The sequence below is a fragment of the Hyla sarda genome, unplaced genomic scaffold, assembly GCF_029499605.1.
Source record: "Hyla sarda isolate aHylSar1 unplaced genomic scaffold, aHylSar1.hap1 scaffold_1161, whole genome shotgun sequence".
Lineage (NCBI taxonomy): Eukaryota > Metazoa > Chordata > Amphibia > Anura > Hylidae > Hyla > Hyla sarda.
Genome location: NW_026607783.1, coordinates 1 through 24,043, shown reverse-complemented (window position 1 = coordinate 24,043; position 24,043 = coordinate 1). Strand labels below are relative to the sequence as shown.

Sequence of the window (24,043 nt, the reverse complement as noted above, 5' to 3'; positions counted from 1 at the left end):
TTTCCTCTTTCCGGTCTCTGCTTTTCCTCTTTCGCCGTTCTTCTACATCCATCTCCTCTGTATCCCTTCTGGGCGGTCCAGGACCCTCAACTTCCATGAGAGGAGAACCCCTCACTTCTGTCTCAGGTCCCACGACCTTCCCCGGGGACACAATGCTTTTGGAGACATGAGCCACAGCAGGTATCACAGGAATTCCGGTAGCAGAAGACTCAGGCATCACTTTCAGGGTGTGGGTCTTAGGCACAGGCACAGCATCCATGGAGCTCTTCCTCATCGAGGGACCAGCCGACGTAGCCACAATATTGGCCCAGGAGCGTTGAGGACAATCCTTAAAAGCGTGTCCTTTCTGCTTACACACATTACACAGAATCTCATTTTGACAGTCCAAAGTGGTGTGGCCTTTTTGGCCACATCTTTTGCAAATAACCACTTCCTCTTTGCAAGATTCTTGTGTATGACCATATTCATGGCATTTCCTGCAATAATACGGCATCCCAGGGTAGAATAAATAGCCACGTTTACGCCCAATTAAAAAATTTGCAGGTGGGCGACACAGACCTCCAATTCCTCTCACATCTTCTCTGAACTTAACAGCAAACTTATGCTTTCCAGTCCAAAAGTCCATTGCATTCATTATTTTATGAGAGTATTTGACTTCCGCACAATATTGGTTTAAAAATAAGACAATGTCTCTTATATCCACGTATGGATCGTGCATAGTAACCACCAGTGGAACATCGCCATTAGAATATAGAGCAATGAAAACAAGTCCTTTCATATCCTCCTCATTGGCAAGCTCCCGAACTTTCTCAAACATATGGTCACATGCAGATGCGGAAGTCAAGGTAAGAATGAAAAGTCCTTTACCTGGGTCTTTTAGGCAAAACACATCTTCTCTCTGAATGTGCAATAAATCCAGCATAATTCTCTTGACAAAAAATTCCAAAGTCATCTTCTCCTTTTTCTCCTCATCCACTTCAATACGGAAGGTGTTCTTAATCCGAGTTTCAGTATGCGCAGCAAACCTAAGGGTCGCCATGGGGGATCGCCTTCCCGTTCTTTGTAAGTCCTCCTCCTATAGCAGCATGAGGCTTAAGACGGCTAAAAAACCGCCGATGCCTCAAGGCCGAAGGTTCGACGAACTCAGAGCCCCTTGACAAGATACAAGATCTTAGCCAAAAGGCCGAGAAGCGATAACCGTGAAAGGGGCGGGCCCAACAAGGTCCCCTTCATGGGCACTATCACTGCTTGCTGTCAGGGAGGCTGCCAGACAATTTTCCATGCACACTCTGGGCTGGGGGGCAGTCAACCACCAGTACACACAGCAGAACCTAAACCCATACCATTATTGCTAAGCAGCAAGACAGGGGCCCATTGCACTCCCACGGGGCCTTTTTAAATGCAATCCATAACCCGGATTTGCCAGGAACCCTTCTTACTCCTCCTACTTGCATGTGACACTGGGCTTAGGATCTGCATAGGAAACACACACACAAGCACACACCTACCTTTGTTGCCTGCAGATGCCTCCTTGGCTGTCCCCAAACGGTATCAAACCAACACCCACGGGAAGCTGTAAGCATAGAGGACATGCCTGCACCCCATTGGACTTACCTGTGTGGGTTAAATCCGGGTTATTTGACAACCTATGGCGGTGATGGTTCTGCTCAGGCAGAGCAGTGCTGATGCTCCTCATAAAGCTGTCGCTGCTGTGAAGGTTCTAGGTGACATCACAAATCCCTATGGTTACATACACAACAAAGCTGGGTTGTTGTTGTTTACACTCTGCAAGGCCTGTGGAAGTGAGTGACATCATAGCACTGTAGTTCTGAGGGTTCTAGATGGATGCAACAATCTCCTGTTGCTTCTATGAAGGCCATAATAGACGACATCACCAAACAGCTCCATAGTCACATACACAGCAAAGGAGAGATGTTGTTTACACCTAGTGATGTCAGTGGTATTGAGTGACATCACAGCACAGTGCTAAGGCTCCTGGGCCTGGACACAGCAGCGGCTGCAATATCTCAACGGAGAATACGTTTATATATATGTGTGTGTGTGCGCGTATATATATATATATATATATATATATATATATATATTTCTCCGCCGAAATCACTTTTAAACCCATTTCCACCTTTTTTTCCCTTCTCTTCCTCTTACTTTTTTTTCACGTTTTTTTACGTTTTTCTCCTTTTCGCCTCTTTTCTGGGCGTATTATTCTTCTTTTTCTTCTTTTTTTTCGTCTAATGCATACCCCATCAGTGCAGCAATGCTTATTCAATACCGCCAGCAGATGGAGACACTGGGGGATAATTTTCTAAGGATTTATACTGATTTTTCCTGTCTGAATTTGTCGCACAGAAAGTTGCAGGCCAAATATGTGTGACATTTCTGCGACTTTAGCTTCTAGAGCATTTTTACAACATTATACATAGGTGCTGAATACATAAAAAGCGACTGTTCAGCGACAGACAAGTCGCATCGGCTGAAAGTAGGCCAGAATGTCAGTCCATGTTGGAGCAGGTTTAGATACAGTCTAAAGTATAGATCTCAAAGTCTGTGCACAGAATTTAGCAAGGGCCTCGCACCTTCTGATGCATCAGGTAGGTGCACAATAGCATAGCCTAACCCTCTGTACTTTGGTCTATATTGATGCGGGACATAGACAGCCAGCTGATGACCAATCCATTAGTGCAATGGATGGCTGGAAGCATTTGTCTTTGCCTTTGCAATACCACAGAAGCAATGCATGGTCAATGTACAGCAATGACACACCTGTGTGAACAGCCAGGAGACCCCCCCCCCCCATGTTATGTTACATAGTTACATAGTTAGTACGGTCGAAAAAAGACATATGTCCATCAAGTTCAACCAGGGAATTAAGGGGTAGGGGTGTGGCGCGATATTGGGGAAGGGATGAGATTTTATATTTCTTCATAAGCATTAATCTTATTTTGTCAATTAGGAACATTCAGCACCCACCCGCTATCAAGGCAGCTGCCTATCATGTCATGCCCTACCTGCACAGGTGTGCTGGCTACTCAAATGATCCAATTAAGGAGGCCATTTAGTCAGCAGCAGCAGAAGTCCTGTGCCTGGACGCTCCAACAGCGGCCAGACACAAGCAGAAGCAGAAGCAGCAGAAGCAGCAGCAGCACCACCTTTTGTTTTTTGGCTGCAGCAGCAGCAGCAAGGCCCACAGGGCTGGCTAGCTGGCTAGCCAGCAAGCAGGTAGCAATGAAAGTAGGAATCTTTCTTTTTAACCCTGTAAGGGGGTGGTGCACTGTACCCGAAGATACTGCCATATCGGGTCAATGCATAGGGCGACGGAAGCAAGCTTCGAAATCGGCCCCCGTTCTCAAAAATCCATTTAATATATGGTCCCCAGATAGGGGACGTATCAGATATTAAACTGATAAGAACAGATACTACACTTGATCTTAGCCAAAAGGCCGAGAAGCGATAACCGTGAAAGGGGCGGGCCCAACAAGGTCCCCTTCATGGGCACTATCACTGCTTGCTGTCAGGGAGGCTGCCAGACAATTTTCCATGCACACTCTGGGCTGGGGGGCAGTCAACCACCAGTACACACAGCAGAACCTAAACCCATACCATTATTGCTAAGCAGCAAGACAGGGGCCCATTGCACTCCCACGGGGCCTTTTTAAATGCAATCCATAACCCGGATTTGCCAGGAACCCTTCTTACTCCTCCTACTTGCATGTTACACTGGGCTTAGGATCTGCATAGGAAACACACACACAAGCACACACCTACCTTTGTTGCCTGCAGATGCCTCCTTGGCTGTCTCCAAACGGTATCAAACCAACACCCACGGGAAGCTGTAAGCATAGAGGACATGCCTGCACCCCATTGGACTTACCTGTGTGGGTTAAATCCGGGTTATTTGACAACCTATGGCGGTGATGGTTCTGCTCAGGCAGAGCAGTGCTGATGCTCCTCATAAAGCTGTCGCTGCTGTGAAGGTTCTAGGTGACATCACAAATCCCTATGGTTACATACACAACAAAGCTGGGTTGTTGTTGTTTACACTCTGCAAGGCCTGTGGAAGTGAGTGACATCATAGCACTGTAGTTCTGAGGGTTCTAGATGGATGCAACAATCTCCTGTTGCTTCTATGAAGGCCATAATAGACGACATCACCAAACAGCTCCATAGTCACATACACAGCAAAGGAGAGATGTTGTTTACACCTAGTGATGTCAGTGGTATTGAGTGACATCACAGCACAGTGCTAAGGCTCCTGGGCCTGGACACAGCAGCGGCTGCAATATCTCAACGGAGAATACGTTTATATATATGTGTGTGTGTGCGCGTATATATATATATATATATATATATATATATATATATATATATATATATATATATATTTCTCCGCCGAAATCACTTTTAAACCCATTTCCACCTTTTTTTCCCTTCTCTTCCTCTTACTTTTTTTTCACGTTTTTTTACGTTTTTCTCCTTTTCGCCTCTTTTCTGGGCGTATTATTCTTCTTTTTCTTCTTTTTTTTCGTCTAATGCATACCCCATCAGTGCAGCAATGCTTATTCAATACCGCCAGCAGATGGAGACACTGGGGGATAATTTTCTAAGGATTTATACTGATTTTTCCTGTCTGAATTTGTCGCACAGAAAGTTGCAGGCCAAATATGTGTGACATTTCTGCGACTTTAGCTTCTAGAGCATTTTTACAACATTATACATAGGTGCTGAATACATAAAAAGCGACTGTTCAGCGACAGACAAGTCGCATCGGCTGAAAGTAGGCCAGAATGTCAGTCCATGTTGGAGCAGGTTTAGATACAGTCTAAAGTATAGATCTCAAAGTCTGTGCACAGAATTTAGCAAGGGCCTCGCACCTTCTGATGCATCAGGTAGGTGCACAATAGCATAGCCTAACCCTCTGTACTTTGGTCTATATTGATGCGGGACATAGACAGCCAGCTGATGACCAATCCATTAGTGCAATGGATGGCTGGAAGCATTTGTCTTTGCCTTTGCAATACCACAGAAGCAATGCATGGTCAATGTACAGCAATGACACACCTGTGTGAACAGCCAGGAGACCCCCCCCCCCCATGTTATGTTACATAGTTACATAGTTAGTACGGTCGAAAAAAGACATATGTCCATCAAGTTCAACCAGGGAATTAAGGGGTAGGGGTGTGGCGCGATATTGGGGAAGGGATGAGATTTTATATTTCTTCATAAGCATTAATCTTATTTTGTCAATTAGGAACATTCAGCACCCACCCGCTATCAAGGCAGCTGCCTATCATGTCATGCCCTACCTGCACAGGTGTGCTGGCTACTCAAATGATCCAATTAAGGAGGCCATTTAGTCAGCAGCAGCAGAAGTCCTGTGCCTGGACGCTCCAACAGCGGCCAGACACAAGCAGAAGCAGAAGCAGCAGAAGCACCACCTTTTGTTTTTTGGCTGCAGCAGCAGCAGCAAGGCCCACAGGGCTGGCTAGCTGGCTAGCCAGCAAGCAGGTAGCAATGAAAGTAGGAATCTTTCTTTTTAACCCTGTAAGGGGGTGGTGCACTGTACCCGAAGATACTGCCATATCGGGTCAATGCATAGGGCGACGGAAGCAAGCTTCGAAATCGGCCCCCGTTCTCAAAAATCCATTTAATATATGGTCCCCAGATAGGGGACGTATCAGATATTAAACTGATAAGAACAGATACTACACTTGATCTTAGCCAAAAGGCCGAGAAGCGATAACCGTGAAAGGGGCGGGCCCAACAAGGTCCCCTTCATGGGCACTATCACTGCTTGCTGTCAGGGAGGCTGCCAGACAATTTTCCATGCACACTCTGGGCTGGGGGGCAGTCAACCACCAGTACACACAGCAGAACCTAAACCCATACCATTATTGCTAAGCAGCAAGACAGGGGCCCATTGCACTCCCACGGGGCCTTTTTAAATGCAATCCATAACCCGGATTTGCCAGGAACCCTTCTTACTCCTCCTACTTGCATGTGACACTGGGCTTAGGATCTGCATAGGAAACACACACACAAGCACACACCTACCTTTGTTGCCTGCAGATGCCTCCTTGGCTGTCCCCAAACGGTATCAAACCAACACCCACGGGAAGCTGTAAGCATAGAGGACATGCCTGCACCCCATTGGACTTACCTGTGTGGGTTAAATCCGGGTTATTTGACAACCTATGGCGGTGATGGTTCTGCTCAGGCAGAGCAGTGCTGATGCTCCTCATAAAGCTGTCGCTGCTGTGAAGGTTCTAGGTGACATCACAAATCCCTATGGTTACATACACAACAAAGCTGGGTTGTTGTTGTTTACACTCTGCAAGGCCTGTGGAAGTGAGTGACATCATAGCACTGTAGTTCTGAGGGTTCTAGATGGATGCAACAATCTCCTGTTGCTTCTATGAAGGCCATAATAGACGACATCACCAAACAGCTCCATAGTCACATACACAGCAAAGGAGAGATGTTGTTTACACCTAGTGATGTCAGTGGTATTGAGTGACATCACAGCACAGTGCTAAGGCTCCTGGGCCTGGACACAGCAGCGGCTGCAATATCTCAACGGAGAATACGTTTATATATATGTGTGTGTGTGCGCGTATATATATATATATATATATATATATATATATATATATATATATTTCTCCGCCGAAATCACTTTTAAACCCATTTCCACCTTTTTTTCCCTTCTCTTCCTCTTACTTTTTTTTCACGTTTTTTTACGTTTTTCTCCTTTTCGCCTCTTTTCTGGGCGTATTATTCTTCTTTTTCTTCTTTTTTTTCGTCTAATGCATACCCCATCAGTGCAGCAATGCTTATTCAATACCGCCAGCAGATGGAGACACTGGGGGATAATTTTCTAAGGATTTATACTGATTTTTCCTGTCTGAATTTGTCGCACAGAAAGTTGCAGGCCAAATATGTGTGACATTTCTGCGACTTTAGCTTCTAGAGCATTTTTACAACATTATACATAGGTGCTGAATACATAAAAAGCGACTGTTCAGCGACAGACAAGTCGCATCGGCTGAAAGTAGGCCAGAATGTCAGTCCATGTTGGAGCAGGTTTAGATACAGTCTAAAGTATAGATCTCAAAGTCTGTGCACAGAATTTAGCAAGGGCCTCGCACCTTCTGATGCATCAGGTAGGTGCACAATAGCATAGCCTAACCCTCTGTACTTTGGTCTATATTGATGCGGGACATAGACAGCCAGCTGATGACCAATCCATTAGTGCAATGGATGGCTGGAAGCATTTGTCTTTGCCTTTGCAATACCACAGAAGCAATGCATGGTCAATGTACAGCAATGACACACCTGTGTGAACAGCCAGGAGACCCCCCCCCATGTTATGTTACATAGTTACATAGTTAGTACGGTCGAAAAAAGACATATGTCCATCAAGTTCAACCAGGGAATTAAGGGGTAGGGGTGTGGCGCGATATTGGGGAAGGGATGAGATTTTATATTTCTTCATAAGCATTAATCTTATTTTGTCAATTAGGAACATTCAGCACCCACCCGCTATCAAGGCAGCTGCCTATCATGTCATGCCCTACCTGCACAGGTGTGCTGGCTACTCAAATGATCCAATTAAGGAGGCCATTTAGTCAGCAGCAGCAGAAGTCCTGTGCCTGGACGCTCCAACAGCGGCCAGACACAAGCAGAAGCAGAAGCAGCAGAAGCAGCAGCAGCACCACCTTTTGTTTTTTGGCTGCTGCAGCAGCAGCAGCAAGGCCCACAGGGCTGGCTAGCTGGCTAGCCAGCAAGCAGGTAGCAATGAAAGTAGGAATCTTTCTTTTTAACCCTGTAAGGGGGTGGTGCACTGTACCCGAAGATACTGCCATATCGGGTCAATGCATAGGGCGACGGAAGCAAGCTTCGAAATCGGCCCCCGTTCTCAAAAATCCATTTAATATATGGTCCCCAGATAGGGGACGTATCAGATATTAAACTGATAAGAACAGATACTACACTTGATCTTAGCCAAAAGGCCGAGAAGCGATAACCGTGAAAGGGGCGGGCCCAACAAGGTCCCCTTCATGGGCACTATCACTGCTTGCTGTCAGGGAGGCTGCCAGACAATTTGAGGCTGCCAGACAATTTTCCATGCACACTCTGGGCTGGGGGGCAGTCAACCACCAGTACACACAGCAGAACCTAAACCCATACCATTATTGCTAAGCAGCAAGACAGGGGCCCATTGCACTCCCACGGGGCCTTTTTAAATGCAATCCATAACCCGGATTTGCCAGGAACCCTTCTTACTCCTCCTACTTGCATGTGACACTGGGCTTAGGATCTGCATAGAAACACACACACAAGCACACACCTACCTTTGTTGCCTGCAGATGCCTCCTTGGCTGTCCCCAAACGGTATCAAACCAACACCCACGGGAAGCTGTAAGCATAGAGGAGGACTTACCTGTGTGGGTTAAATCCGGGTTATTTGACAACCTATGGCGGTGATGGTTCTGCTCAGGCAGAGCAGTGCTGATGCTCCTCATAAAGCTGTCGCTGCTGTGAAGGTTCTAGGTGACATCACAAATCCCTATGGTTACATACACAACAAAGCTGGGTTGTTGTTGTTTACACTCTGCAAGGCCTGTGGAAGTGAGTGACATCATAGCACTGTAGTTCTGAGGGTTCTAGATGGATGCAACAATCTCCTGTTGCTTCTATGAAGGCCATAATAGACGACATCACCAAACAGCTCCATAGTCACATACACAGCAAAGGAGAGATGTTGTTTACACCTAGTGATGTCAGTGGTATTGAGTGACATCACAGCACAGTGCTAAGGCTCCTGGGCCTGGACACAGCAGCGGCTGCAATATCTCAACGGAGAATACGTTTATATATATGTGTGTGTGTGCGCGTATATATATATATATATATATATATATATATATATATATATATATATTTCGCCGCCGAAATCACTTTTAAACCCATTTCCACCTTTTTTTCCCTTCTCTTCCTCTTACTTTTTTTTCACGTTTTTTTACGTTTTTCTCCTTTTCGCCTCTTTTCTGGGCGTATTATTCTTCTTTTTCTTCTTTTTTTTCGTCTAATGCATACCCCATCAGTGCAGCAATGCTTATTCAATACCGCCAGCAGATGGAGACACTGGGGGATAATTTTCTAAGGATTTATACTGATTTTTCCTGTCTGAATTTGTCGCACAGAAAGTTGCAGGCCAAATATGTGTGACATTTCTGCGACTTTAGCTTCTAGAGCATTTTTACAACATTATACATAGGTGCTGAATACATAAAAAGCGACTGTTCAGCGACAGACAAGTCGCATCGGCTGAAAGTAGGCCAGAATGTCAGTCCATGTTGGAGCAGGTTTAGATACAGTCTAAAGTATAGATCTCAAAGTCTGTGCACAGAATTTAGCAAGGGCCTCGCACCTTCTGATGCATCAGGTAGGTGCACAATAGCATAGCCTAACCCTCTGTACTTTGGTCTATATTGATGCGGGACATAGACAGCCAGCTGATGACCAATCCATTAGTGCAATGGATGGCTGGAAGCATTTGTCTTTGCCTTTGCAATACCACAGAAGCAATGCATGGTCAATGTACAGCAATGACACACCTGTGTGAACAGCCAGGAGACCCCCCCCCCCCCATGTTATGTTACATAGTTACATAGTTAGTACGGTCGAAAAAAGACATATGTCCATCAAGTTCAACCAGGGAATTAAGGGGTAGGGGTGTGGCGCGATATTGGGGAAGGGATGAGATTTTATATTTCTTCATAAGCATTAATCTTATTTTGTCAATTAGGAACATTCAGCACCCACCCGCTATCAAGGCAGCTGCCTATCATGTCATGCCCTACCTGCACAGGTGTGCTGGCTACTCAAATGATCCAATTAAGGAGGCCATTTAGTCAGCAGCAGCAGAAGTCCTGTGCCTGGACGCTCCAACAGCGGCCAGACACAAGCAGAAGCAGAAGCAGCAGAAGCAGCAGCAGCACCACCTTTTGTTTTTTGGCTGCAGCAGCAGCAGCAAGGCCCACAGGGCTGGCTAGCTGGCTAGCCAGCAAGCAGGTAGCAATGAAAGTAGGAATCTTTCTTTTTAACCCTGTAAGGGGGTGGTGCACTGTACCCGAAGATACTGCCATATCGGGTCAATGCATAGGGCGACGGAAGCAAGCTTCGAAATCGGCCCCCGTTCTCAAAAATCCATTTAATATATGGTCCCCAGATAGGGGACGTATCAGATATTAAACTGATAAGAACAGATACTACACTTGATCTTAGCCAAAAGGCCGAGAAGCGATAACCGTGAAAGGGGCGGGCCCAACAAGGTCCCCTTCATGGGCACTATCACTGCTTGCTGTCAGGGAGGCTGCCAGACAATTTTCCATGCACACTCTGGGCTGGGGGGCAGTCAACCACCAGTACACACAGCAGAACCTAAACCCATACCATTATTGCTAAGCAGCAAGACAGGGGCCCATTGCACTCCCACGGGGCCTTTTTAAATGCAATCCATAACCCGGATTTGCCAGGAACCCTTCTTACTCCTCCTACTTGCATGTGACACTGGGCTTAGGATCTGCATAGGAAACACACACACAAGCACACACCTACCTTTGTTGCCTGCAGATGCCTCCTTGGCTGTCCCCAAACGGTATCAAACCAACACCCACGGGAAGCTGTAAGCATAGAGGACATGCCTGCACCCCATTGGACTTACCTGTGTGGGTTAAATCCGGGTTATTTGACAACCTATGGCGGTGATGGTTCTGCTCAGGCAGAGCAGTGCTGATGCTCCTCATAAAGCTGTCGCTGCTGTGAAGGTTCTAGGTGACATCACAAATCCCTATGGTTACATACACAACAAAGCTGGGTTGTTGTTGTTTACACTCTGCAAGGCCTGTGGAAGTGAGTGACATCATAGCACTGTAGTTCTGAGGGTTCTAGATGGATGCAACAATCTCCTGTTGCTTCTATGAAGGCCATAATAGACGACATCACCAAACAGCTCCATAGTCACATACACAGCAAAGGAGAGATGTTGTTTACACCTAGTGATGTCAGTGGTATTGAGTGACATCACAGCACAGTGCTAAGGCTCCTGGGCCTGGACACAGCAGCGGCTGCAATATCTCAACGGAGAATACGTTTATATATATGTGTGTGTGTGCGCGTATATATATATATATATATATATATATATATATATATATATATATATTTCTCCGCCGAAATCACTTTTAAACCCATTTCCACCTTTTTTTCCCTTCTCTTCCTCTTACTTTTTTTTCACGTTTTTTTACGTTTTTCTCCTTTTCGCCTCTTTTCTGGGCGTATTATTCTTCTTTTTCTTCTTTTTTTTCGTCTAATGCATACCCCATCAGTGCAGCAATGCTTATTCAATACCGCCAGCAGATGGAGACACTGGGGGATAATTTTCTAAGGATTTATACTGATTTTTCCTGTCTGAATTTGTCGCACAGAAAGTTGCAGGCCAAATATGTGTGACATTTCTGCGACTTTAGCTTCTAGAGCATTTTTACAACATTATACATAGGTGCTGAATACATAAAAAGCGACTGTTCAGCGACAGACAAGTCGCATCGGCTGAGAGTAGGCCAGAATGTCAGTCCATGTTGGAGCAGGTTTAGATACAGTCTAAAGTATAGATCTCAAAGTCTGTGCACAGAATTTAGCAAGGGCCTCGCACCTTCTGATGCATCAGGTAGGTGCACAATAGCATAGCCTAACCCTCTGTACTTTGGTCTATATTGATGCGGGACATAGACAGCCAGCTGATGACCAATCCATTAGTGCAATGGATGGCTGGAAGCATTTGTCTTTGCCTTTGCAATACCACAGAAGCAATGCATGGTCAATGTACAGCAATGACACACCTGTGTGAACAGCCAGGAGACCCCCCCCATGTTATGTTACATAGTTACATAGTTAGTACGGTCGAAAAAAGACATATGTCCATCAAGTTCAACCAGGGAATTAAGGGGTAGGGGTGTGGCGCGATATTGGGGAAGGGATGAGATTTTATATTTCTTCATAAGCATTAATCTTATTTTGTCAATTAGGAACATTCAGCACCCACCCGCTATCAAGGCAGCTGCCTATCATGTCATGCCCTACCTGCACAGGTGTGCTGGCTACTCAAATGATCCAATTAAGGAGGCCATTTAGTCAGCAGCAGCAGAAGTCCTGTGCCTGGACGCTCCAACAGCGGCCAGACACAAGCAGAAGCAGAAGCAGCAGAAGCAGCAGCAGCACCACCTTTTGTTTTTTGGCTGCAGCAGCAGCAGCAAGGCCCACAGGGCTGGCTAGCTGGCTAGCCAGCAAGCAGGTAGCAATGAAAGTAGGAATCTTTCTTTTTAACCCTGTAAGGGGGTGGTGCACTGTACCCGAAGATACTGCCATATCGGGTCAATGCATAGGGCGACGGAAGCAAGCTTCGAAATCGGCCCCCGTTCTCAAAAATCCATTTAATATATGGTCCCCAGATAGGGGACGTATCAGATATTAAACTGATAAGAACAGATACTACACTTGATCTTAGCCAAAAGGCCGAGAAGCGATAACCGTGAAAGGGGCGGGCCCAACAAGGTCCCCTTCATGGGCACTATCACTGCTTGCTGTCAGGGAGGCTGCCAGACAATTTTCCATGCACACTCTGGGCTGGGGGGCAGTCAACCACCAGTACACACAGCAGAACCTAAACCCATACCATTATTGCTAAGCAGCAAGACAGGGGCCCATTGCACTCCCACGGGGCCTTTTTAAATGCAATCCATAACCCGGATTTGCCAGGAACCCTTCTTACTCCTCCTACTTGCATGTGACACTGGGCTTAGGATCTGCATAGGAAACACACACACAAGCACACACCTACCTTTGTTGCCTGCAGATGCCTCCTTGGCTGTCCCCAAACGGTATCAAACCAACACCCACGGGAAGCTGTAAGCATAGAGGACATGCCTGCACCCCATTGGACTTACCTGTGTGGGTTAAATCCGGGTTATTTGACAACCTATGGCGGTGATGGTTCTGCTCAGGCAGAGCAGTGCTGATGCTCCTCATAAAGCTGTCGCTGCTGTGAAGGTTCTAGGTGACATCACAAATCCCTATGGTTACATACACAACAAAGCTGGGTTGTTGTTGTTTACACTCTGCAAGGCCTGTGGAAGTGAGTGACATCATAGCACTGTAGTTCTGAGGGTTCTAGATGGATGCAACAATCTCCTGTTGCTTCTATGAAGGCCATAATAGACGACATCACCAAACAGCTCCATAGTCACATACACAGCAAAGGAGAGATGTTGTTTACACCTAGTGATGTCAGTGGTATTGAGTGACATCACAGCACAGTGCTAAGGCTCCTGGGCCTGGACACAGCAGCGGCTGCAATATCTCAACGGAGAATACGTTTATATATATGTGTGTGTGTGCGCGTATATATATATATATATATATATATATATATATATTTCTCCGCCGAAATCACTTTTAAACCCATTTCCACCTTTTTTTCCCTTCTCTTCCTCTTACTTTTTTTTCACGTTTTTTTACGTTTTTCTCCTTTTCGCCTCTTTTCTGGGCGTATTATTCTTCTTTTTCTTCTTTTTTTTCGTCTAATGCATACCCCATCAGTGCAGCAATGCTTATTCAATACCGCCAGCAGATGGAGACACTGGGGGATAATTTTCTAAGGATTTATACTGATTTTTCCTGTCTGAATTTGTCGCACAGAAAGTTGCAGGCCAAATATGTGTGACATTTCTGCGACTTTAGCTTCTAGAGCATTTTTACAACATTATACATAGGTGCTGAATACATAAAAAGCGACTGTTCAGCGACAGACAAGTCGCATCGGCTGAAAGTAGGCCAGAATGTCAGTCCATGTTGGAGCAGGTTTAGATACAGTCTAAAGTATAGATCTCAAAGTCTGTGCACAGAATTTAGCAAGGGCCTCGCACCTTCTGATGCATCAGGTAGGTGCACAATAGCATAGCCTAACCCTCTGTACTTTGGTCTATATTGATGCGGGACATAGACAGCCAGCTGATGACCAATCCATTAGTGCAATGGATGGCTGGAAGCATTTGTCTTTGCCTTTGCAATACCACAGAAGCAATGCATGGTCAATGTACAGCAATGACACACCTGTGTGAACAGCCAGGAGACCCCCCCCCCCCCATGTTATGTTACATAGTTACATAGTTAGTACGGTCGAAAAAAGACATATGTCCATCAAGTTCAACCAGGGAATTAAGGGGTAGGGGTGTGGCGCGATATTGGGGAAGGGATGAGATTTTATATTTCTTCATAAGCATTAATCTTATTTTGTCAATTAGGAACATTCAGCACCCACCCGCTATCAAGGCAGCTGCCTATCATGTCATGCCCTACCTGCACAGGTGTGCTGGCTACTCAAATGATCCAATTAAGGAGGCCATTTAGTCAGCAGCAGCAGAAGTCCTGTGCCTGGACGCTCCAACAGCGGCCAGACACAAGCAGAAGCAGAAGCAGCAGAAGCAGCAGCAGCACCACCTTTTGTTTTTTGGCTGCTGCAGCAGCAGCAGCAAGGCCCACAGGGCTGGCTAGCTGGCTAGCCAGCAAGCAGGTAGCAATGAAAGTAGGAATCTTTCTTTTTAACCCTGTAAGGGGGTGGTGCACTGTACCCGAAGATACTGCCATATCGGGTCAATGCATAGGGCGACGGAAGCAAGCTTCGAAATCGGCCCCCGTTCTCAAAAATCCATTTAATATATGGTCCCCAGATAGGGGACGTATCAGATATTAAACTGATAAGAACAGATACTACACTTGATCTTAGCCAAAAGGCCGAGAAGCGATAACCGTGAAAGGGGCGGGCCCAACAAGGTCCCCTTCATGGGCACTATCACTGCTTGCTGTCAGGGAGGCTGCCAGACAATTTTCCATGCACACTCTGGGCTGGGGGGCAGTCAACCACCAGTACACACAGCAGAACCTAAACCCATACCATTATTGCTAAGCAGCAAGACAGGGGCCCATTGCACTCCCACGGGGCCTTTTTAAATGCAATCCATAACCCGGATTTGCCAGGAACCCTTCTTACTCCTCCTACTTGCATGTGACACTGGGCTTAGGATCTGCATAGGAAACACACACACAAGCACACACCTACCTTTGTTGCCTGCAGATGCCTCCTTGGCTGTCCCCAAACGGTATCAAACCAACACCCACGGGAAGCTGTAAGCATAGAGGACATGCCTGCACCCCATTGGACTTACCTGTGTGGGTTAAATCCGGGTTATTTGACAACCTATGGCGGTGATGGTTCTGCTCAGGCAGAGCAGTGCTGATGCTCCTCATAAAGCTGTCGCTGCTGTGAAGGTTCTAGGTGACATCACAAATCCCTATGGTTACATACACAACAAAGCTGGGTTGTTGTTGTTTACACTCTGCAAGGCCTGTGGAAGTGAGTGACATCATAGCACTGTAGTTCTGAGGGTTCTAGATGGATGCAACAATCTCCTGTTGCTTCTATGAAGGCCATAATAGACGACATCACCAAACAGCTCCATAGTCACATACACAGCAAAGGAGAGATGTTGTTTACACCTAGTGATGTCAGTGGTATTGAGTGACATCACAGCACAGTGCTAAGGCTCCTGGGCCTGGACACAGCAGCGGCTGCAATATCTCAACGGAGAATACGTTTATATATATGTGTGTGTGTGCGCGTATATATATATATATATATATATATATATATATATATATATATATATTTCTCCGCCGAAATCACTTTTAAACCCATTTCCACCTTTTTTTCCCTTCTCTTCCTCTTACTTTTTTTTCACGTTTTTTTACGTTTTTCTCCTTTTCGCCTCTTTTCTGGGCGTATTATTCTTCTTTTTCTTCTTTTTTTTCGTCTAATGCATACCCCATCAGTGCAGCAATGCTTATTCAATACCGCCAGCAGATGGAGACACTGGGGGATAATTTTCTAAGGATTTATACTGATTTTTCCTGTCTGAATTTGTCGCACAGAAAGTTGCAGGCCAAATATGTGTGACATTTCTGCGACTTTAGCTTCTAGAGCATTTTTACAACATTATACATAGGTGCTGAATACATAAAAAGCGACTGTTCAGCGACAGACAAGTCGCATCGGCTGAAAGTAGGCCAGAATGTCAGTCCATGTTGGAGCAGGTTTAGATACAGTCTAAAGTATAGATCTCAAAGTCTGTGCACAGAATTTAGCAAGGGCCTCGCACCTTCTGATGCATCAGGTAGGTGCACAATAGCATAGCCTAACCCTCTGTACTTTGGTCTATATTGATGCGGGACATAGACAGCCAGCTGATGACCAATCCATTAGTGCAATGGATGGCTGGAAGCATTTGTCTTTGCCTTTGCAATACCACAGAAGCAATGCATGGTCAATGTACAGCAATGACACACCTGTGTGAACAGCCAGGAGACCCCCCCCCATGTTATGTTACATAGTTACATAGTTAGTACGGTCGAAAAAAGACATATGTCCATCAAGTTCAACCAGGGAATTAAGGGGTAGGGGTGTGGCGCGATATTGGGGAAGGGATGAGATTTTATATTTCTTCATAAGCATTAATCTTATTTTGTCAATTAGGAACATTCAGCACCCACCCGCTATCAAGGCAGCTGCCTATCATGTCATGCCCTACCTGCACAGGTGTGCTGGCTACTCAAATGATCCAATTAAGGAGGCCATTTAGTCAGCAGCAGCAGAAGTCCTGTGCCTGGACGCTCCAACAGCGGCCAGACACAAGCAGAAGCAGAAGCAGCAGAAGCAGCAGCAGCACCACCTTTTGTTTTTTGGCTGCAGCAGCAGCAGCAAGGCCCACAGGGCTGGCTAGCTGGCTAGCCAGCAAGCAGGTAGCAATGAAAGTAGGAATCTTTCTTTTTAACCCTGTAAGGGGGTGGTGCACTGTACCCGAAGATACTGCCATATCGGGTCAATGCATAGGGCGACGGAAGCAAGCTTCGAAATCGGCCCCCGTTCTCAAAAATCCATTTAATATATGGTCCCCAGATAGGGGACGTATCAGATATTAAACTGATAAGAACAGATACTACACTTGATCTTAGCCAAAAGGCCGAGAAGCGATAACCGTGAAAGGGGCGGGCCCAACAAGGTCCCCTTCATGGGCACTATCACTGCTTGCTGTCAGGGAGGCTGCCAGACAATTTTCCATGCACACTCTGGGCTGGGGGGCAGTCAACCACCAGTACACACAGCAGAACCTAAACCCATACCATTATTGCTAAGCAGCAAGACAGGGGCCCATTGCACTCCCACGGGGCCTTTTTAAATGCAATCCATAACCCGGATTTGCCAGGAACCCTTCTTACTCCTCCTACTTGCATGTGACACTGGGCTTAGGATCTGCATAGGAAACACACACACAAGCACACACCTACCTTTGTTGCCTGCAGATGCCTCCTTGGCTGTCCCCAAACGGTATCAAACCAACACCCACGGGAAGCTGTAAGCATAGAGGACATGCCTGCACCCCATTGGACTTACCTGTGTGGGTTAAATCCGGGTTATTTGACAACCTATGGCGGTGATGGTTCTGCTCAGGCAGAGCAGTGCTGATGCTCCTCATAAAGCTGTCGCTGCTGTGAAGGTTCTAGGTGACATCACAAATCCCTATGGTTACATACACAACAAAGCTGGGTTGTTGTTGTTTACACTCTGCAAGGCCTGTGGAAGTGAGTGACATCATAGCACTGTAGTTCTGAGGGTTCTAGATGGATGCAACAATCTCCTGTTGCTTCTATGAAGGCCATAATAGACGACATCACCAAACAGCTCCATAGTCACATACACAGCAAAGGAGAGATGTTGTTTACACCTAGTGATGTCAGTGGTATTGAGTGACATCACAGCACAGTGCTAAGGCTCCTGGGCCTGGACACAGCAGCGGCTGCAATATCTCAACGGAGAATACGTTTATATATATGTGTGTGTGTGCGCGTATATATATATATATATATATATATATATATATATATATATATATATTTCTCCGCCGAAATCACTTTTAAACCCATTTCCACCTTTTTTTCCCTTCTCTTCCTCTTACTTTTTTTTCACGTTTTTTTACGTTTTTCTCCTTTTCGCCTCTTTTCTGGGCGTATTATTCTTCTTTTTCTTCTTTTTTTTCGTCTAATGCATACCCCATCAGTGCAGCAATGCTTATTCAATACCGCCAGCAGATGGAGACACTGGGGGATAATTTTCTAAGGATTTATACTGATTTTTCCTGTCTGAATTTGTCGCACAGAAAGTTGCAGGCCAAATATGTGTGACATTTCTGCGACTTTAGCTTCTAGAGCATTTTTACAACATTATACATAGGTGCTGAATACATAAAAAGCGACTGTTCAGCGACAGACAAGTCGCATCGGCTGAAAGTAGGCCAGAATGTCAGTCCATGTTGGAGCAGGTTTAGATACAGTCTAAAGTATAGATCTCAAAGTCTGTGCACAGAATTTAGCAAGGGCCTCGCACCTTCTGATGCATCAGGTAGGTGCACAATAGCATAGCCTAACCCTCTGTACTTTGGTCTATATTGATGCGGGACATAGACAGCCAGCTGATGACCAATCCATTAGTGCAATGGATGGCTGGAAGCATTTGTCTTTGCCTTTGCAATACCACAGAAGCAATGCATGGTCAATGTACAGCAATGACACACCTGTGTGAACAGCCAGGAGACCCCCCCCATGTTATGTTACATAGTTACATAGTTAGTACGGTCGAAAAAAGACATATGTCCATCAAGTTCAACCAGGGAATTAAGGGGTAGGGGTGTGGCGCGATATTGGGGAAGGGATGAGATTTTATATTTCTTCATAAGCATTAATCTTATTTTGTCAATTAGGAACATTCAGCACCCACCCGCTATCAAGGCAGCTGCCTATCATGTCATGCCCTACCTGCACAGGTGTGCTGGCTACTCAAATGATCCAATTAAGGAGGCCATTTAGTCAGCAGCAGCAGAAGTCCTGTGCCTGGACGCTCCAACAGCGGCCAGACACAAGCAGAAGCAGAAGCAGCAGAAGCAGCAGCAGCACCACCTTTTGTTTTTTGGCTGCAGCAGCAGCAGCAAGGCCCACAGGGCTGGCTAGCTGGCTAGCCAGCAAGCAGGTAGCAATGAAAGTAGGAATCTTTCTTTTTAACCCTGTAAGGGGGTGGTGCACTGTACCCGAAGATACTGCCATATCGGGTCAATGCATAGGGCGACGGAAGCAAGCTTCGAAATCGGCCCCCGTTCTCAAAAATCCATTTAATATATGGTCCCCAGATAGGGGACGTATCAGATATTAAACTGATAAGAACAGATACTACACTTGATCTTAGCCAAAAGGCCGAGAAGCGATAACCGTGAAAGGGGCGGGCCCAACAAGGTCCCCTTCATGGGCACTATCACTGCTTGCTGTCAGGGAGGCTGCCAGACAATTTTCCATGCACACTCTGGGCTGGGGGGCAGTCAACCACCAGTACACACAGCAGAACCTAAACCCATACCATTATTGCTAAGCAGCAAGACAGGGGCCCATTGCACTCCCACGGGGCCTTTTTAAATGCAATCCATAACCCGGATTTGCCAGGAACCCTTCTTACTCCTCCTACTTGCATGTGACACTGGGCTTAGGATCTGCATAGGAAACACACACACAAGCACACACCTACCTTTGTTGCCTGCAGATGCCTCCTTGGCTGTCCCCAAACGGTATCAAACCAACACCCACGGGAAGCTGTAAGCATAGAGGACATGCCTGCACCCCATTGGACTTACCTGTGTGGGTTAAATCCGGGTTATTTGACAACCTATGGCGGTGATGGTTCTGCTCAGGCAGAGCAGTGCTGATGCTCCTCATAAAGCTGTCGCTGCTGTGAAGGTTCTAGGTGACATCACAAATCCCTATGGTTACATACACAACAAAGCTGGGTTGTTGTTGTTTACACTCTGCAAGGCCTGTGGAAGTGAGTGACATCATAGCACTGTAGTTCTGAGGGTTCTAGATGGATGCAACAATCTCCTGTTGCTTCTATGAAGGCCATAATAGACGACATCACCAAACAGCTCCATAGTCACATACACAGCAAAGGAGAGATGTTGTTTACACCTAGTGATGTCAGTGGTATTGAGTGACATCACAGCACAGTGCTAAGGCTCCTGGGCCTGGACACAGCAGCGGCTGCAATATCTCAACGGAGAATACGTTTATATATATGTGTGTGTGTGCGCGTATATATATATATATATATATATATATATATATATATATATATATTTCTCCGCCGAAATCACTTTTAAACCCATTTCCACCTTTTTTTCCCTTCTCTTCCTCTTACTTTTTTTTCACGTTTTTTTACGTTTTTCTCCTTTTCGCCTCTTTTCTGGGCGTATTATTCTTCTTTTTCTTCTTTTTTTTCGTCTAATGCATACCCCATCAGTGCAGCAATGCTTATTCAATACCGCCAGCAGATGGAGACACTGGGGGATAATTTTCTAAGGATTTATACTGATTTTTCCTGTCTGAATTTGTCGCACAGAAAGTTGCAGGCCAAATATGTGTGACATTTCTGCGACTTTAGCTTCTAGAGCATTTTTACAACATTATACATAGGTGCTGAATACATAAAAAGCGACTGTTCAGCGACAGACAAGTCGCATCGGCTGAAAGTAGGCCAGAATGTCAGTCCATGTTGGAGCAGGTTTAGATACAGTCTAAAGTATAGATCTCAAAGTCTGTGCACAGAATTTAGCAAGGGCCTCGCACCTTCTGATGCATCAGGTAGGTGCACAATAGCATAGCCTAACCCTCTGTACTTTGGTCTATATTGATGCGGGACATAGACAGCCAGCTGATGACCAATCCATTAGTGCAATGGATGGCTGGAAGCATTTGTCTTTGCCTTTGCAATACCACAGAAGCAATGCATGGTCAATGTACAGCAATGACACACCTGTGTGAACAGCCAGGAGACCCCCCCCATGTTATGTTACATAGTTACATAGTTAGTACGGTCGAAAAAAGACATATGTCCATCAAGTTCAACCAGGGAATTAAGGGGTAGGGGTGTGGCGCGATATTGGGGAAGGGATGAGATTTTATATTTCTTCATAAGCATTAATCTTATTTTGTCAATTAGGAACATTCAGCACCCACCCGCTATCAAGGCAGCTGCCTATCATGTCATGCCCTACCTGCACAGGTGTGCTGGCTACTCAAATGATCCAATTAAGGAGGCCATTTAGTCAGCAGCAGCAGAAGTCCTGTGCCTGGATGCTCCAACAGCGGCCAGACACAAGCAGAAGCAGAAGCAGCAGAAGCAGCAGCAGCACCACCTTTTGTTTTTTGGCTGCAGCAGCAGCAGCAAGGCCCACAGGGCTGGCTAGCTGGCTAGCCAGCAAGCAGGTAGCAATGAAAGTAGGAATCTTTCTTTTTAACCCTGTAAGGGGGTGGTGCACTGTACCCGAAGATACTGCCATATCGGGTCAATGCATAGGGCGACGGAAGCAAGCTTCGAAATCGGCCCCCGTTCTCAAAAATCCATTTAATATATGGTCCCCAGATAGGGGACGTATCAGATATTAAACTGATAAGAACAGATACTACACTTGATCTTAGCCAAAAGGCCGAGAAGCGATAACCGTGAAAGGGGCGGGCCCAACAAGGTCCCCTTCATGGGCACTATCACTGCTTGCTGTCAGGGAGGCTGCCAGACAATTTTCCATGCACACTCTGGGCTGGGGGGCAGTCAACCACCAGTACACACAGCAGAACCTAAACCCATACCATTATTGCTAAGCAGCAAGACAGGGGCCCATTGCACTCCCACGGGGCCTTTTTAAATGCAATCCATAACCCGGATTTGCCAGGAACCCTTCTTACTCCTCCTACTTGCATGTGACACTGGGCTTAGGATCTGCATAGGAAACACACACACAAGCACACACCTACCTTTGTTGCCTGCAGATGCCTCCTTGGCTGTCCCCAAACGGTATCAAACCAACACCCACGGGAAGCTGTAAGCATAGAGGACATGCCTGCACCCCATTGGACTTACCTGTGTGGGTTAAATCCGGGTTATTTGACAACCTATGGCGGTGATGGTTCTGCTCAGGCAGAGCAGTGCTGATGCTCCTCATAAAGCTGTCGCTGCTGTGAAGGTTCTAGGTGACATCACAAATCCCTATGGTTACATACACAACAAAGCTGGGTTGTTGTTGTTTACACTCTGCAAGGCCTGTGGAAGTGAGTGACATCATAGCACTGTAGTTCTGAGGGTTCTAGATGGATGCAACAATCTCCTGTTGCTTCTATGAAGGCCATAATAGACGACATCACCAAACAGCTCCATAGTCACATACACAGCAAAGGAGAGATGTTGTTTACACCTAGTGATGTCAGTGGTATTGAGTGACATCACAGCACAGTGCTAAGGCTCCTGGGCCTGGACACAGCAGCGGCTGCAATATCTCAACGGAGAATACGTTTATATATATGTGTGTGTGTGCGCGTATATATATATATATATATATATATATATATATATATATATATTTCTCCGCCGAAATCACTTTTAAACCCATTTCCACCTTTTTTTCCCTTCTCTTCCTCTTACTTTTTTTTCACGTTTTTTTACGTTTTTCTCCTTTTCGCCTCTTTTCTGGGCGTATTATTCTTCTTTTTCTTCTTTTTTTTCGTCTAATGCATACCCCATCAGTGCAGCAATGCTTATTCAATACCGCCAGCAGATGGAGACACTGGGGGATAATTTTCTAAGGATTTATACTGATTTTTCCTGTCTGAATTTGTCGCACAGAAAGTTGCAGGCCAAATATGTGTGACATTTCTGCGACTTTAGCTTCTAGAGCATTTTTACAACATTATACATAGGTGCTGAATACATAAAAAGCGACTGTTCAGCGACAGACAAGTCGCATCGGCTGAAAGTAGGCCAGAATGTCAGTCCATGTTGGAGCAGGTTTAGATACAGTCTAAAGTATAGATCTCAAAGTCTGTGCACAGAATTTAGCAAGGGCCTCGCACCTTCTGATGCATCAGGTAGGTGCACAATAGCATAGCCTAACCCTCTGTACTTTGGTCTATATTGATGCGGGACATAGACAGCCAGCTGATGACCAATCCATTAGTGCAATGGATGGCTGGAAGCATTTGTCTTTGCCTTTGCAATACCACAGAAGCAATGCATGGTCAATGTACAGCAATGACACACCTGTGTGAACAGCCAGGAGACCCCCCCCATGTTATGTTACATAGTTACATAGTTAGTACGGTCGAAAAAAGACATATGTCCATCAAGTTCAACCAGGGAATTAAGGGGTAGGGGTGTGGCGCGATATTGGGGAAGGGATGAGATTTTATATTTCTTCATAAGCATTAATCTTATTTTGTCAATTAGGAACATTCAGCACCCACCCGCTATCAAGGCAGCTGCCTATCATGTCATGCCCTACCTGCACAGGTGTGCTGGCTACTCAAATGATCCAATTAAGGAGGCCATTTAGTCAGCAGCAGCAGAAGTCCTGTGCCTGGACGCTCCAACAGCGGCCAGACACAAGCAGAAGCAGAAGCAGCAGAAGCAGCAGCAGCACCACCTTTTGTTTTTTGGCTGCAGCAGCAGCAGCAAGGCCCACAGGGCTGGCTAGCTGGCTAGCCAGCAAGCAGGTAGCAATGAAAGTAGGAATCTTTCTTTTTAACCCTGTAAGGGGGTGGTGCACTGTACCCGAAGATACTGCCATATCGGGTCAATGCATAGGGCGACGGAAGCAAGCTTTGAAATCGGCCCCCGTTCTCAAAAATCCATTTAATATATGGTCCCCAGATAGGGGACGTATCAGATATTAAACTGATAAGAACAGATACTACACTTGATCTTAGCCAAAAGGCCGAGAAGCGATAACCGTGAAAGGGGCGGGCCCAACAAGGTCCCCTTCATGGG

The 24,043-nt window shown here is 45.9% G+C and overlaps 10 non-coding genes across 10 annotated transcripts; all 10 read right to left on the bottom strand.

Moving 5' to 3' along the window:
* Positions 1 to 3,279: 3,279 nt before the first annotated feature.
* Positions 3,280 to 3,470, bottom strand: LOC130302314 (U2 spliceosomal RNA). The gene has a single exon (XR_008852595.1). It is a non-coding gene; the product is annotated as a U2 spliceosomal RNA (small nuclear RNA).
* A 2,095-nt stretch (positions 3,471 to 5,565) lies between these two features.
* Positions 5,566 to 5,756, bottom strand: LOC130302313 (U2 spliceosomal RNA). Its single transcript, XR_008852594.1, has one exon. It is a non-coding gene; the product is annotated as a U2 spliceosomal RNA (small nuclear RNA).
* A 2,092-nt stretch (positions 5,757 to 7,848) lies between these two features.
* On the bottom strand, positions 7,849 to 8,039 carry LOC130302312 (U2 spliceosomal RNA). The gene has a single exon (XR_008852593.1). It is a non-coding gene; the product is annotated as a U2 spliceosomal RNA (small nuclear RNA).
* Positions 8,040 to 10,134: 2,095 nt separating this feature from the next.
* LOC130302311 (U2 spliceosomal RNA) lies at positions 10,135 to 10,325 on the bottom strand. Its single transcript, XR_008852592.1, has one exon. It is a non-coding gene; the product is annotated as a U2 spliceosomal RNA (small nuclear RNA).
* Positions 10,326 to 12,415: 2,090 nt separating this feature from the next.
* LOC130302357 (U2 spliceosomal RNA) lies at positions 12,416 to 12,606 on the bottom strand. Its single transcript, XR_008852634.1, has one exon. It is a non-coding gene; the product is annotated as a U2 spliceosomal RNA (small nuclear RNA).
* Positions 12,607 to 14,692: 2,086 nt separating this feature from the next.
* On the bottom strand, positions 14,693 to 14,883 carry LOC130302345 (U2 spliceosomal RNA). The gene has a single exon (XR_008852624.1). It is a non-coding gene; the product is annotated as a U2 spliceosomal RNA (small nuclear RNA).
* Positions 14,884 to 16,974: 2,091 nt separating this feature from the next.
* On the bottom strand, positions 16,975 to 17,165 carry LOC130302333 (U2 spliceosomal RNA). Its single transcript, XR_008852613.1, has one exon. It is a non-coding gene; the product is annotated as a U2 spliceosomal RNA (small nuclear RNA).
* Positions 17,166 to 19,255: 2,090 nt separating this feature from the next.
* Positions 19,256 to 19,446, bottom strand: LOC130302321 (U2 spliceosomal RNA). The gene has a single exon (XR_008852602.1). It is a non-coding gene; the product is annotated as a U2 spliceosomal RNA (small nuclear RNA).
* Positions 19,447 to 21,534: 2,088 nt separating this feature from the next.
* Positions 21,535 to 21,725, bottom strand: LOC130302310 (U2 spliceosomal RNA). Its single transcript, XR_008852591.1, has one exon. It is a non-coding gene; the product is annotated as a U2 spliceosomal RNA (small nuclear RNA).
* A 2,086-nt stretch (positions 21,726 to 23,811) lies between these two features.
* Positions 23,812 to 24,002, bottom strand: LOC130302348 (U2 spliceosomal RNA). Its single transcript, XR_008852627.1, has one exon. It is a non-coding gene; the product is annotated as a U2 spliceosomal RNA (small nuclear RNA).
* Positions 24,003 to 24,043: the final 41 nt, after the last annotated feature.